This window comes from Lactuca sativa, chromosome 7 (genome assembly GCF_002870075.4).
Source record: "Lactuca sativa cultivar Salinas chromosome 7, Lsat_Salinas_v11, whole genome shotgun sequence".
NCBI lineage: Eukaryota > Viridiplantae > Streptophyta > Magnoliopsida > Asterales > Asteraceae > Lactuca > Lactuca sativa.
Genome location: NC_056629.2, coordinates 36,155,213 through 36,171,189, shown reverse-complemented (window position 1 = coordinate 36,171,189; position 15,977 = coordinate 36,155,213).

The following is a 15,977-nucleotide window of genomic DNA, read 5'->3' as shown; positions in this document are numbered from 1 at the left end:
GCGTACCCACATGTACGCTTAGCATACGCTTCCTACTTCAAAATTACAATCTAGCCACTAGAGCTTCTCACAGCCACTTCCTTCTAATCTATGGACCAAAATGACATAATATAAAACCAATGGATTAATTTGAAAATACTTGAAAACCGGGGTGTCACAACATCACCCAAGAATTGGACTTCACGAATCTAAAAATCACACTTGGAGAACTTTGCGTACAACTTCTCCTTCTTCAGAACTTCTAACACTTCACACAAGTGTTTTGTATGCTCATGCTGACTCTTTGAGTATAAGAGAATATCATCTATGAACACTATTATGGATTTGTCGAGGAAAGGTTACAAACCCAATTCATCAAATTCATAAATCTTGTTGGATCATTGGTCAGTCCAAACGACATAACCAAAAACTAATACTGTCCATATCTCATTCTGAAATATGTCTTCTCTATATCCTACTCTCTTACCTTTAGCTAATGATATTCCGAACTAAGATCAATCTTCGAGAAATAGATCACACCCTGCAGTGGATCGAACAGGTCCTCAATCCTTGGAAATGGGTACTTGTTCTTCACCGTTTCCTTGTTCAGCTCTCTATCATCTATGCACATTCTCATGCTCCCATCCTTCTTTTTCAAAAATAACACTAGAGCTCCCCAGGGTGATGAACTAGGTCTAACGACACCCTTTTCCAACAATTCCTAAGGTTGTATCATTAGATCCTTCATCCCCGTCGGTGCTAATTGGTAAGGTGCTTTTGCTATAGGTGTGGTTCCTGTTAACAAGTCTATCCTAAACTCCACTTCTCTATCAGGGGGTAATCCAGAAAGATCTTCGGGAAAGACTTCCGATAATGCTAGTCTTCTACAAAATTTATGTGACATAAAGGAGTAATTAACTCCATAATAAAACAATATATTGGCAGGAAAATCATTTACAAGAAAGATACCTGAAGCAACATCCACTTCCTCCCTTGTTGCTTTCAGTGTCATCTAGAATGCGCTCGCCTTTGGCCTAGTCGGCATATTAGACTTTGCATCCTCCTTCTTTTTTAGGAAGTACCTTGCTATATTTCCTTATTTATTACATCCGTAACACACCTTCTTGTTGAATGTACAATTATTGGCATAATGACCAGTCCTTCTGCACTTGAAACATGTCAACTCCTCGCCACACTTCCCATAGTGCTTATTCTTGCACTTTTTGCACCATTGTACTTCTCATTAACCTCCAATCCTGTTAGAACCAGACTTTGAAAATATGCTCTTCTTGTTGGACCTTGAAGATCTATCAAACTTCCTTTTCTATCCAACCTCCATTCTCTCCAAACCCTTCTCCCAAATTTGGGTCTCCACATTCTTGGCTGCTCTGACGGTTGCCTTCAAAGTAGTTGCCATTTTTACCATTGGACCAAAGTCCACTAGTAGTACATTAGCAAACTTCTCTATCTTGCAGAGTTTAGTAGGCACCAAGTAGGGGAATAGCTTCATCTTTTTGGTGAATGCGGTGACATACTCATCAACGCTCATCTTCCCCTACTTCAGGTTTTGAAACTCGTTGTTCAGATCTATCATATCCACCTCCGAGCAGTACTGCATATTTAATTGCTCCAGGAATGCTTCCCAATACATCCTCAGGACTTCTCCATGTGGCATTGTATCTGCCAACAATTTCCACCAACTTAAAACTCCATTCTTCAGTTGTTTGACTGCAAGGATGGTTTTATGCTTGTTGTTGCAGTTGAAACTCTCAAACACCATCTCCATTTCGAAGACCCAATCCATAATATCTACTGGCTTTGGACTTGTAGAAAGACTTGGTGGCTTAGCACCCATGAAGTCATTATACCTACACTCATGTCCATCATTTCCTTCCTTCCTTCTCTTCTTACCCTTTCCTTGGCCAATTGCCAGCACGAGAGAAGCCATAGCAGGGGAAGATGCAACAGATTTGTCTTTAAGGTTGCTCTCAGCAGTCCTCAACAGTCCTTGGAGCTTGCTCAAGGAGACCTCCTCCTTATTCATATGGTAGGTCATTCTGAACTGGTTGTAACAGGAGGGAAAGGAGTGGAGGATTATGTTGATAGCCAAATCCTCATCAAACTTAACATTAAGTTTGAGAAGACGATCAAAATACCTTTGCATTTCCTGCAAATGAGAGGTTAGGGATTCTCCACTCCCCATAGCGGTGATCATGTTAGTAATGATCTCATAGCGCTCTTGCGTCGCGCTCTGGTGATACATGTCCAGCAAATCCTGATGCATTTCATATGGATACATGTCCTTATAGGACTTTTGGAGTTCGAGGTTCATGGTGGCCAGCATGATGCAGTGAACTTTCATGGCATCATGCTCGTGGGGCTCAAAGGCGGCCAACTCTTCAGGAGTAGCAACATCTGGGATGATCTTTTCAAGCTTTTCATCGAGGACATATTCTTTGTCCTCATAGCGTGTGATCATGCGAATACCTCATCCACTCGTTGAAGTTTGACCCATCAAATGTGACCTTTTGACATAGGTTCATCAACGAGAATGACCCAGAAGCGTTGTTGTTGTTATTTGCAAACATCTGAAAAAGAAAGGAACAAAGTTTGATTAGAAATGAGTCCCTAATTAAACACCCAAATGAGAAATTACGGCTGGGACCCAACAACATTATTTACAACTTAGAAAGGGATGTCGTACTCTAAAAGTAAATAATTTGAAGGTAAGTGAATGACGATTCACTAATTCTCACCATGAAAAACGAAAAAAAGTTTTAAGTTTTAAATGTAATGAAAACTCCTAGATCTTTGAGATTCATTGAACTTTTCAATGGCATGTTTAAATCTCGATATGCACTTCAAATTTACGACTGGGATACCGAGGATCGCAAACAAGTTGTGAATAACCATGCGAACCAACATGGTGCACTCAATGTCTCTATCACCTAATCAATGTGTCGGTAAACCACACACGCTCCATTGATCTATGACAAACATCGAGTCACCCTTCGCTACCAATGTCATCCCCAAATTGATGTGTCGGTTAACCACACGCGCTCCACCAACGTTTGACAAGGGTATAAAGCGTAATTCCATGGATTAGCATCATTTTCACATTTTACCCTAAAGTAACTAAGATTAGGAATTTGTAAAGCATGTAGTTACTTTGTATCTTACATTATACTTTTAATGAGGACAGGATTGCCCTATCCTACCTATTCGGCTAACGACCCTCCACCAGTCAAGCAAGCAGTGGGTGTGAGTGTACACCCATTAAGCGCCATTTTATAGGCAGCAACCTTATACCCACCTTATAGACCGACTTCGTGAATGAGGCCTACTAACAGTAAGACTAGCATTTTAAGTTATACATACATATATATATATATATATATATATATATATATATATATATATATATATATATATATATATATATATATATTAAGCTTGTAATAATATAATAGTATAGGGTTGAATTTTAAACTTGTAAAATTCTAAGGGTTTGAAATTTAAATTATTCAAAATTAAACTTTTAATCACAAAATTCAAATTTCAAAACTTGAGGGCAAGTTTTGAATTTTTCAAAACAAAATGGATCAAATAACAAATAATTTAAATTAAAAAATTAATTTCATAATTATCTATATTTGATCTAATCGAATTTTAGACATAATATAATTACCATATAATTTAAATAATCCATATTTATCATATAAACAACTAATATTTAAAAGATTTGAAATTATCTATTTTTTTGGCAGGGATAAACATGAAAATAATATAAAATTCGTATTTTATCATTCAAAAATGATTTAGCCATTAATCCCATGACAAAACAACAACAAAATCCTGAAAATCTTTCTGTCTGACGTCAAAACTCGTCGAATCCACTTTTGAACTCGTCAAGTTCATCCAACTCGTCGAGTTCCTCATGGAACTCGTCGAGTTCATCAAACAGTTAGCACAAAAAATCGATGTTTAGCAAGGAAACAGTTAAAGCATCACATACAATTGAAACCAATCATGGCTCTGATACCACTGATGGGTTTTATGCATAAGAACAATCCTATATGCTCATACAAACCCTAATGCTTGGATCTAGGTTTCTCTATTGTACATGCTTTGAATCCAAGACTTGCAAACCTAGATCTATCATATATAATTCGAAAAATAACATCATAAGAATAGATCTAAGTGTTTTACCTCTTTCAAGTAGCTTGAAATCCTTGTGGTCTTCTTGATCTTGAGCTTAGAGTCACAATTGTAACTCCTCTAATGGTTCAAAAACCCCACAAGCAAGAAGGCAATATGAGAGAGGGTGAGAGATGCTAAAATAGGCCCTAGGGTTCTCTTGGAATCAAGTGTAGCCGATTTCCATAGCCTAGGGGTCTTATTTATACTACAGGCTGCTAGGGTTTCAGTCTAAACCCTAATGGACAACTTAATCACCAAGCAGCCCAAGGAACCTTCTAGAGTAGGGCCTTGGACGAAAATATGATGGATCCCCATCATAATTTCGTTCCTCCCCCCCCCCCCTTAGTCCATTAGGTTTACCAGCCTAAAACTCAACTATCATACATTTGACAGTTTATACCCCTTTATCCAATTAACCTCTTTTTGTCACAAAATTAATTCCTAATTAATTTATGACCAATACTAATTAAATAAATATGATTTCTCCTTTAATATATTATTCTTATAATATATTAATAAACCATAATATTCTCTCTCTTTCTCTCCTTAAATTACCTTGTCAAGTTGCTTTGGTGAAGGCAACCTAAAAGGACCATGCACAACCGGGTCAAGTACATACCAAATATAGTTACAGGCTTAGACACTAATCCAAAAGTCTTTATACTTACACTCACGTCCATCATTTCCTTCCTTCCTTCTCTCAGGGTTATCCCTTCTAACCACTTGATGTAACACCCTGTTTCGAATTGTTCCCCATTTTGAATTAGTGATCAACGGATTGAGTACTATCAAGCTATGGATCCTTGCGGAGTTGTATTTTGGACCCAATTGGAATTAGATAATGTATCTTGGTTGCTCGGCTATTCAGTTGAGTTTTGGACCAAAGGGTATTTCGGTAATTTATCAGCTCAAACTCTTGTGGAAAGTGGATTTTAGTTCGGGATATTTTATGGCAGACAACAATTGATAATAATGTTGAGCATCTCAATACCTTTCTATGGATATATGAATGGTTGGAATCAGAACTGTATCGAGTGAGTTATGGCCTTCAGAAGAATTAGGGTTTGAGAAAAACCCTAGTACGTGGGGCATACCAAAAAAGGTACGTAGGGGTACTGATGCGGGACCGGTTACGCAAGGCGTGGTATTGATTATGCATAGCATAAATGCGAGGTCTGGGTCGGGGTGCACGGCCTCGTACGCGGGGTGTATGAGAAGGTATGTTGGGCGTACGAGGGTCAGACTGAAAACCCTAATCTTAGATTTGTACCCTATTTAAGCATAATGTTGAGAATCCTTCTTCATTCTAAGTTGGCCCCCACCCTCTAGATCCCTAAAAATCATCCTTAATCATTCATGGTGGCATTTTGATCTTGTAGAGTCCATTTTTGGAGTGTTTGGTCCATTTCCAAGAAGGCGGAGTTTGATGCAAAGATGGGAATCAAGGAGAAGCTTATGGATCTGGCTTTTGTGACTCATTATCAGCTTGATGAAGGTATAAAGATTTAAACTTGATCATGGATGTCTTAGATCTACCATTCATGGCTTTTTGTTCATTTTGGTCCCCAAGTATGAGATCTAATGGTCTTGATTTGATTCCAGGAGCTTTGAGTTGCCCCACTTAGTGTTTCTGAGGTTCAAGGTTGACACCTTTAGAGTTTAATACCATGTATGTTGGAGTTTGAGCCATTTCCATGAAAGTAGAATGCTATTTGGTCTTTTTAGGGCATGCAAAGTCACCAAGTCAGTGACTTTATAGGTTTAGACGTTAGTTGGGACTCAAATTTGTGGTTTGGACTTGTTGGACCAAGCATTAAGAGTTTAATGAGGATTTGGCTTAATGTAATAGTCGTTGGGCGTACAAGTTGGTACGCGCAACATACAAGCCAAACAACATGCGCTTAGCGTACAGATGAGTACGCCCTACGTACTTAGTCATATTGGATTTCGTGTTTGTGGGACTCGGGTTGGGCTATTTCTTCGACTAATTTGTTGTGGGCCTTCATGGGCCAATTGGGAACAGGTTTATGGACTAAGGAAATTATTGGGCTCTTGGATAAGGCCCATTGGAAATGCTTGGGCTCAATTTAGAAAATTGGGCCATAAGTGGGCGGTAATTGGGCCTTGATGATTATGAGATATTAGACTATCGGAATGACAAGTGTTTGGACTAGAATAAATGGTTGGGCCTTAAGGTAAGACCATGTAGAGGTTTGGGCCCAATTTGGAAAATATGGCCATATGTTGGGCCTTGGTTGAGTATTTGGCTTTGGGGCCTTCAGAGTGTGAGTTGGGCCTTGGTTTTGAACCAAGCTAGGTTAGGGGTAAAATGTTCCATTTACCCCAAGTGTGGATTTAAAGTTATGCAATGAAACCCAAATGGTTAATTGGGTTTTGTCTTGATGATTGACAGTTCGGGGATCAGTCAGCCAGCAGCCAGAGATTTATTCGCAGGACTTTAGCAGTGTGAGGTGAGTCACCTCACCATACCAATGGGTCAAAGGGACCAACGCTGGACCATTATTTGCTATGTGGTATGCTAGTTGATTATGTGGTATGTGGGATGCTAGTTGTATTTGTGATACTTATCTGAAAGACCTCGGGGGGTTCCCGAGGTACTTGGGTGTAAGACCTTGGAGGGTTTCCATGGCATCCTAAGTAAAGACCTTGGGGTTTTCCCAAGGCACTTGGGTGTAAGACCTTGGAGGGTTTCCATGGCATTCTAAGTAAAGACCTCGAGGGGTTCCTGAGGCACTAGGGTGTAGGACCTTCAAGGGTTTCCATGTCATCCTTAGTTAAGACCTCGGGGGGTTCCCAAGGCATTGGGCTAAGACCATGTCAGGGTTCCCATGGCACTCGGTGTAAGACCTTCGAGGGTTTCCATGGCATCCTTATATGTTTATATGCATGGCTTATGTGATTGATATGGTTTACGTGATTATCTGGATTATGTGGGGTATGCTCTGGGGAACTCACTAATCTTCGTGCTTAGAATTTTGTTTATGGTTTCAAGTATCATTGGTTTGAAAGGAAGAGCCCGACTTGATCGCATGGCACACACCCGTGTTTTCTGCATATGTGATTTTGGGATGTAACTCTGATAAATGTTTTTAATTAGCAATGTTTTTGGAATTATTGGATTTAAATAGTATCTGTATTTTGGCTATAATATAAATAAAATTTTTACCCTTGATTTTTGGGTCGTTACACTTGATGTTCCGCTTGACTAATCGTCCTACTATAATTTCCTTCCTCGGATTGTTCTATATTCAACTCAGGTTACCCAATAGATGTCGTAGGCTCTCTACCATTCTCACATATTAACTGCCTCATTTCCTCTCTTTGTTTGGCTAATAGAGCCCTAAGCATTGCCATAGTGATAGGTTCAACTACTAGCACTTATTCAAGTGCACGCTCAATCACTCGTGGCTCAAGCTGTTGGTTTTAATTAGTGTTTCCTAAATCGTTGTGTGTTCTCACCATGACGTTCTACTCACCAAAACAGGTGTTCAGTGTATAGTGACGTGAATTTGAGATAGGGAAAGCTTTATTTACGATAGATGTATAAATCCCCTTTTTACTCCGAAAAATTACATGCCATCTCTAATATTGTGATTAAACGTTTAGAAACTTGAACACATTAAATTTCTAGATCCGGTCAGTAATAGATCATAGATCCGATCAAATAATAGCATCCTAAATCATATAATGTATCTTATAGCTAAATAAATCATTTAGCATATAAAAGTAATTTAGGCATTTTCCCTAAAATAAGCTAGTGCTCGTGTTTATTCAGACATACTTCCTAAATATAGCGGACACCCCTCTCATAATCATCACTTAACATTCTAAGTTTAAGTCTAGATATCCTACAAATTCCTAGTCCTCTTAAACAAATGGTCTGATACCAACTGCGACATCCCCAATTTCACGGCCAGAAAATACCGATTTATTTCTGCTTATTTAAAATTAGAGTATCCTTTATAAAAATAATATTGCGGAATTTGTTTCCAAAAATATGATAATGATATTATCAAAACATCCCCATAGAAATATATTTATTTATATTAAAAACATTCGGATGTCATCGTCAATATAATACATAAGCATAAACGGAAATAATACAAGCTTTACAAACATCTGTTATTCTACTGGCTTATAATCCATAAATCTCTCATTAGTCATCACACATATGCTCTCGTGCCACTACATGTGATACAAGAAACTAAGTGGGCCAGGCTTGGGAGCCTAGTGAGCACATAGGGTTTTCAACCGACAATAATTATATTCGTTTAATTATATATTTTCATGAAAAATTCAAACCGATTACCCATTCCCTTGATCCTCACTTTCTGTCCTTAAAGCATCTAATTCAGAGGACCTATCCTAAAGAATCATCTTCGAGATAGACAAAAGTGCTTAGGGGATACCTAAGAAATATATGGCAATAAGGAAACCATGGGGGGGATGGAGTACACCTGGTGAACACTTAGTTAAAATCACCTACAAGTTGCGAGCATGCTAGTGTTCCACCGGACTGCCTAGGATAGTCTGTGGTCATCATTTATACTCTGTTAGACGTCTGGATCATCTTTAAATTCAAGGCCTCTCATCATCTATTTCATCTTTCATCTCTCATCATCTATATCATCTTTCATCTACCCATCTCTACCCAATATATTAATAGGTATACAATACATATACAATTTAAATCAAGTAAAACATGTATAAATTGTTCATCTAGAATAGATACAAATAATGGGCACATATAGCATGTAATTATCTTAAATACTTTATATCTATGTGTAAGATGAAAGTAACTATGCACTCCCTTGTTAAAGTGGATGACTAGAAAGTTGGACAGCGCTTCGCTTCAGCACTTGGCTTTTCCTTTGATATGACCCAGGTTCAATTATCTCCAAGTCTTAGTTTATCACCTCTTATGACTAATTAATAGTTTATATTTCTCAACAATTCCAATATCTACTGATCTATAATTGATAAGTGACAACCAAGTAGGATCATATCGGAGGGAGGGTCTGTTTGGTATACAAAGTATACTATTTAGAAAACCCACTTTAACACCTCACTAAATCGAGGCTGTATTTCAATTTGCACTTTAACATGCACTTCTTCCTGTACTTCATGTTGAATTTCAAGCTGTATTTCATTTTGCACTTCAACCTGCACTCTAGCCTGTAAAATATTGAGATGAAAGAAATTTAAGATATGTAAGGGTAAACAACTTTCATTTCCATATTTGCTAATTTACCATCTTAGTCCAACTAACATTAAGTTAGTTTCTTTTATATATTTCGTCATCAACTTTCTTACATATGGACTTATTATGCCCAAACTCCTTGCATACATTAAGAATGATTCTCTTTCCAACTCTAGACAATGTAACTCTTTTTGATGCATCTCTTATTCTATTTATAGTTGGTTTGTCAGACATCCTTCTATGTTTCAGTGGTAAAGGTAGGATGTATGTTGTCTCAAGCCATATAAAACTCCCATTTCTGTCTGCTATTGTAAAATTATATGTCTTCATATACATAGTGCTACTAAACATATGGTCTACATACGACTTCACATTTTTGTTAAGGTAACATATGGTAGCTATGAAATGAACACAACCATATCCATTTATTTACCATAGTCTATAAGAACAAATTTTGTTTTCAAGGACTACTTCAAAAGCATCTACATCACATTTTACTTCATATTTATAAAGACCAAAAGTGTAAACTTTCCAATACCTTTGTTTTATCATTCATTCATTTAACAATATTATAGTAGGGCAGACCTAGTCTACCTATTCCATCCCTTTTCTTTTTTCCCATATAAATCATCTCCATCATATAGATTCTTATTTATTCCAACATGGTAATGATACGCTTCTTCCTAGCATCTAAGATTATAGAATTGAAACATACGGACATACCATTTTCTATTAAGTTAAAACATCTACCAGTTTCATAATGAGATCTTAACCAAGTTTTAGGATCCTTATCCATCAAATACCCATATGCTCATGGTTGTAAAACTCGCTACTTGGTATCTGTTCGACCGACTACCGAGTAGCGAGTACTCGGGAGGAATCGGGGAGTACTCGAATTCGGTAATTCATGTAGAAATATTTTTAGGAAAAGTATATATGTAAAAATCATAAGATAAAACCATAAGTTGATTAAAATATATAACAAAATTAGATACATGTGAATAAACAAAAAGTAAAAAACACACAATGGCTTCACTTCATGAATAATTACTGAAAACTTAAGATATATATATATATATATATATATATATAGTAATAATCACATGTGTGTGTTAAAGAATAAATCATTAAGTATATTATACATACTAATCACCGCATTGGCGAGTTTTACAACACAACTTGCTTTAGTAAGGGGCCAATCGGGGAGTACTCGGATTCTGTAACTCGCTCGGTAAGGGGCTGAGTAGGGAGTACTCAGACGAGTAATCGGCTAACTTGGCGAGTTTTACAACACCGCATATGCTTGTGGTTTTCATAACTAGATTTCTTTTATTTCTCCTTTACTGCAACTTTTGTAGTTGCTTTACTTAATGCCTATAACATGTTCTCAAAGTAGGCTCGGTTATATATTTTCCTGAAGTTTGAAAAGATGTGTCTTGCATACTGCATGTGCTCAGAATGAGGTAGTTAATCCTTGATAGCCTCCATTAGTACCTATTATACAAACTTGAAGTTAATAAAATCAAGTAGATTAAAAGCATGAAAAATAATATAGTAACTTGTGTTGGTCCGACATTAGTGTTAATACTTGTCCACTATCCAGATCAAGTTCATCAATTAGTAAATCCAACAACCATTTTTCAGTTCTTTTTGTTTTCGACACAGAAAACACATAATGTAATAGGAAATAGATGGTTATTGGTATCCCTCCCTACAACAACAAGTAATTCCCCATTACAAATGCCTTTGAGAAAACATCCATTTATCCCTCTTAGTCTTCTGCAACCATCCATAAAACCCTTTTCAGTCTAACAAAGCAAACATAGAATTTATTAAAGTAATTTGTACCATTTGGCATTGGGTTAACATCCATTTTGGCTGTGAAACCAATGTTTAATCTTCTTATTTCCTCAGTATAAGATCACATTCTAGCATAGTGTTCCACAATATCACCCTCAATTAGAATCAAAGCATATTCATTTGCTCTCTTGCATTGCCCAACACTAAACTCTATTCCAAAATTTTCATAACTTCAACTCTAAGTTGTCAATGACTCAGTTTCTTCTTTTGCATTATCATTCATTTATTCTAGACAAAATTATATAAATGGGCCTCGTAGTTTACCAAAAGTCATAACTTCAGTCCCTTCTAATTTTTTAACAAACATAGTCGTTGTGGTTTCTAAAACTTGCATGATGAGTCCCTGAGACACATGAAATGTCTTTTTTGCCTTTTTAATTTTTATCCTTTTCCTTATTTAAATTTAATCTAGAAAAAGAAGAGACAATCACCTTGTATCCCCACAAGTTCCACTTCTTTCCGCCTCTTTCGTTTACATTCTTTTTCTAACCTAACCTAATTCCAATTCATCACTTTTTCACCAAAGAAACCCCAAACCCTCCAGCTCTTCATCCAGGTCACTTGAGAAATTCCAGCCTCATCCATCACTATAGTTGTGCTTCGTGATGACGATCATGAAAGAGAGAAGAGATATTGCAGACATGATCGAAAAAGGAGTGAAAACGAGAGAAAATACATAGGCTAAGATGGAGACTGAATCGATTGAGTGAGAAATTAAAAGAGGAACTTGATGATTTAAGATATAGAGATAAATATGGAAGGAAAGTTGTAGGGAAGAGAGAACACCTCTAAATCACTATCGTGGTGATGGGAACCAATAATGTCGGTGACGGCTAATCAACATCATCGCTCCTAATTTCCCCCACCTGCATTCTGATGCTCTAGTTCCCAATTTCTAATGTGTCGATGCTTCAAGTGCTCGGGTTTCAATGTTCCTATTCACTAGTGTCTTCGTTCTGATGCTCTAATTCTTGAGGAAAACTAAATCATGGTTCAAGGAAGTTAACGATAATGGAGATGGTGGTGATGGTTAGTAGGGGTCTGATTGGTGGAAAGTGATGAGGGAAATGTGTGTGGAGGTGATGAACAAAATTCTTTTTTTTCTTTCTAAATTACAGGTGTTCGTGCTTCACTCTTGATCTTAATAACTCTTATTCTGCCTTTTTTCTTTGTGTTTTCTGGTTTCAATCAAAGAAACAAATCAAGGTGGATTTGCTTGAGTTTGATTGTAGTAGGATGGTTTGGTAGGTGGATGATGTTGGTCTAAATATATGGTTCTAGTGTCAAAATGATGAAGGGATAATCATAATATTGACTGCTTGAGGAGATGATAATGTTGGGTGATGAAGATAATTAGGTGCTGGCTGAAAAGAAGGCATAAAATTAGTGATCAAAATCTTTTTAGTTAATCTGTTCTTAGTGGTGGTGTTTAATCATTGAAGTTAAAGTAGTCGGCGATGAAGGCTGGTGAAGAATAGGATGAAAGGGTGGGTTGGTAGGGTAGGTAGAGAGGTGTAAAGAAGAAGAAGACAGTGGGGGTTAGAGAAGGGTGGCTAATGATGATACTTATCACCACCGTCAAAAGCATCCCTCATAACTGTCGTATAGCTCTCTCTTAGGCTTTGATAGCAACCCTTTTCAAGGTGGTTGCTCATCTCGAGTCCGTTGAAGTGTGGGTTTCATTGTTAATTCTTCCTAGGTGTTTAGGCCCAAGAATCTGAAGAAAGTAGGTCTGGCAACAAGAAATATTTGCAACATCGTAATATTTTTAGCGCTTTAGGTACTTGGGGGACTAAAGTTGGTATCGCCAATCTAGTTAAAAACTTAGTTGACAATACAAGACTGAAGCAACAAGTCAAAAAAAAGAGTATATTTAGGAGGAAAGAACATTGGGTTCCTTGACGGTTGCTCCGTCATTTGAGGATAAGCATCCATATAAACCACCACCTTCCATGTCGAGCACCGTATTTTCAGAACCTCCCCTTGTAGTGGATGTTGAAAATGTCCTTGGGGGCATTAAATCCTTTCCTAAAGGTACATCGTGTGGGAGAGATGGGTTAAGAGCTCAATATATTTTGGGTGCTCTTTGTGGAGAAGGTTCAGTTATTGCCAAAGTCCTCCTACGTGTTATTACATTTGTGGTTAATCTATGACTAGGGAGATCCCCTTCGAGTTTGGCAGAATTTTTTGCCTTTTCTCCTCTTACGCCATTCTTAAAACCTAACAATCTAATACGACCTATTGTATTAGGTACTATATGGAGACATTTGGTTTCCAAGTTGGCTATGAAAGGTGTTTGTAAAGAAATGGCCAAGTATCTCAATGATTTTTTTGTTCGTGGTTGGGGTGTTGGGTGGCGCTGAGGCTGTATTACATAGCACCAACAGGGTGTTGAGTGAGCGTAACAATGACAGGTCTCTTTCCATGATTACTATGGACTTATCTAATGCATTTAACCTTGTCGACAGATCCACATTACTTCATGAGGTCAGATTGAGGTGCCCTTCTATATCCTTGTGGGTAGAATTCCTATATGGTCAAGCAACAAGGTTGTATCTTGGAGACACACATATTTGGTCTACTACAGGGGTTCAGCAAGGAGAGCCCTTGGGACTACTTCTATTTCCCCTTGTGTTGTACCCGCTCTTGCATAATATTAGAGAAAATTGCAAGCTTCTTCTCCATGCATGGTACCTTGATGATAGCACACTTATTGGAGATTCGAAGGAGGTGGCCAACGCATTGGACATCATTAAGGTGATTGGCACAAAATTGGGCCTTCAGTTGAATATCAAGAAAACCAGGCTCTTTTAGTCCTCATATGATGGTAGGAAGTTGCATGAGGGGCTATACCTAGTTGCCATCAGGAGTCTGCCATTGAGGGTGAAACTTCTTGGGAGGATCTGTTAGTAAAGATGCTAGTTTCATTAGCAGCTTAACCATAAAGAGAGCCAAAAACGTTGTAAATTTGATGCACATTCTTCCACAATTGTGTGACCCCCAAAGTGAGATCCTTCTTCTTTGGTCTTGTATGAGTATTGCTAAACTTTTCTTTGGGTTGAGGACGTTCCAACCCGTTCACATTAAGGAGGAGACGTTGTTCTTTGACAATGGGTTCGGCTGGGGGATTGAGGACATTGTTGTTTGTGGTGGCCCTTTCTTTGGCGACATACAGTGGCGATTTGCTTCCTTATCTATTAGGTTTGGTGGATTGGGTTTATACTCGGTAGTAAAGGCTACCCCATATGCTTTTTTTGCCGCAATGGACTAATCTTGGGTATTGCAAGACCACATCTTACGGGATAGCGACATAATGGTATGGATTCTGATTATGCTTGTGCCTTGGCTTCTATTCGTAACAAGCTTTTGGACATTAACCTTAGCAATTTTACTAATAAGGACACTGTTAGGTCCAACCTTATTGGTTTTTGCTAGGCATGTTCATGTTAGGCTTTGTTGTTCATTTATTGAGTCTTAGTATGGGTTTTCGGTTAGGGTTGGACCAAAATCAGTCTTGATTTCGGTCCTTAGGCTTGTTGGGTTTAGGGTTTCCTTGTATAATCGTGTTCCTTATATAAGGAGACTTACATGGCCGGTTCTAGTTTAGCTTTTCTGTCATATCATTGTGAATGCCAACCATTATGAAGATCTCCATTGTACTAGACGATTTCATCGATATAATCGTGTGCATTGGGTTGATTATGTGTTTGTTCTTGATTTACTTTGCATTGATTCCGCCCTCGCTTAGTGATTTCGATTAATTACTAGTTGGTTCATGCTTTTGGGACTTACAATTGGTATCAGAGCCAATCTAGTGTCAACCGTGTTCAAGAACATCAAGATCGAATTTGGTTGTTTTAATTCTTTTAGCATTTAATCGAAACTATTTAAGTTTGTTATTAGAAATCGTTCACTGTCGCTGCTATGTTCTTGGTGTTCATCAAGGTTCAAGGCAATCTTCTTTGGTTTTGGGGGCATCAAATCTTGAATATCTCAAATTTTTGGCAACAAAATTAAAATTCTGTTTGAAACTGTTGTTTTCGGTGGAACTGGGTGTTTTCGGTGGCACGTGTCTTGTTCTCGATTAGGGTTAAAAGAGTCTTCGGCAGCAAACTTGAGTTCTCAGTCATCGTTTTCGGTCAACCTCATCTGTTGACTTTCTGAGTTTTCGGTGTGGCATTCCTTGGCTTTTTGGACACATTTAATTTTAATCAATTAAAATGGAACCTCAACACAATGCCTTACATCAGGAATTGGATTCAATTATGGGAATCACTACAATAATTCCATGTCTTTTATCAGCTGATGGGTTTCTAGAATGGAAGTACAAAATTGAAAAGTACATTAAGATGAAAGATTTTAAGATTTGGAGAAGCATTCTTAGAGGACCGGTTAAGATTACCACAACACTAGAAAGTGGTAAAGTAATTGTCAAACTCGTGGAGATTGGCCTCAATTAAGTGTCACTGAGCTCGGTAAAAGGAGATTCACAGATAAGTATGGCGATAGGTCGGGTATAAAGGTGTGGGGATTTCACGATAAAAAGAATATTTGGGCTGTCAAAAGAAATAGTGGTAAGGTGGGGTACTACGAGCATCAAAGTGACTTTAGTTCTTGGACTAAGGTAGATCTTTCAGAATTAGCTAATGCTCCCTTCCACAACCTATCGAATGTCGTGGAACTGAATTTAAGCTCTTCTTGGGGAATTAAGTGAAGA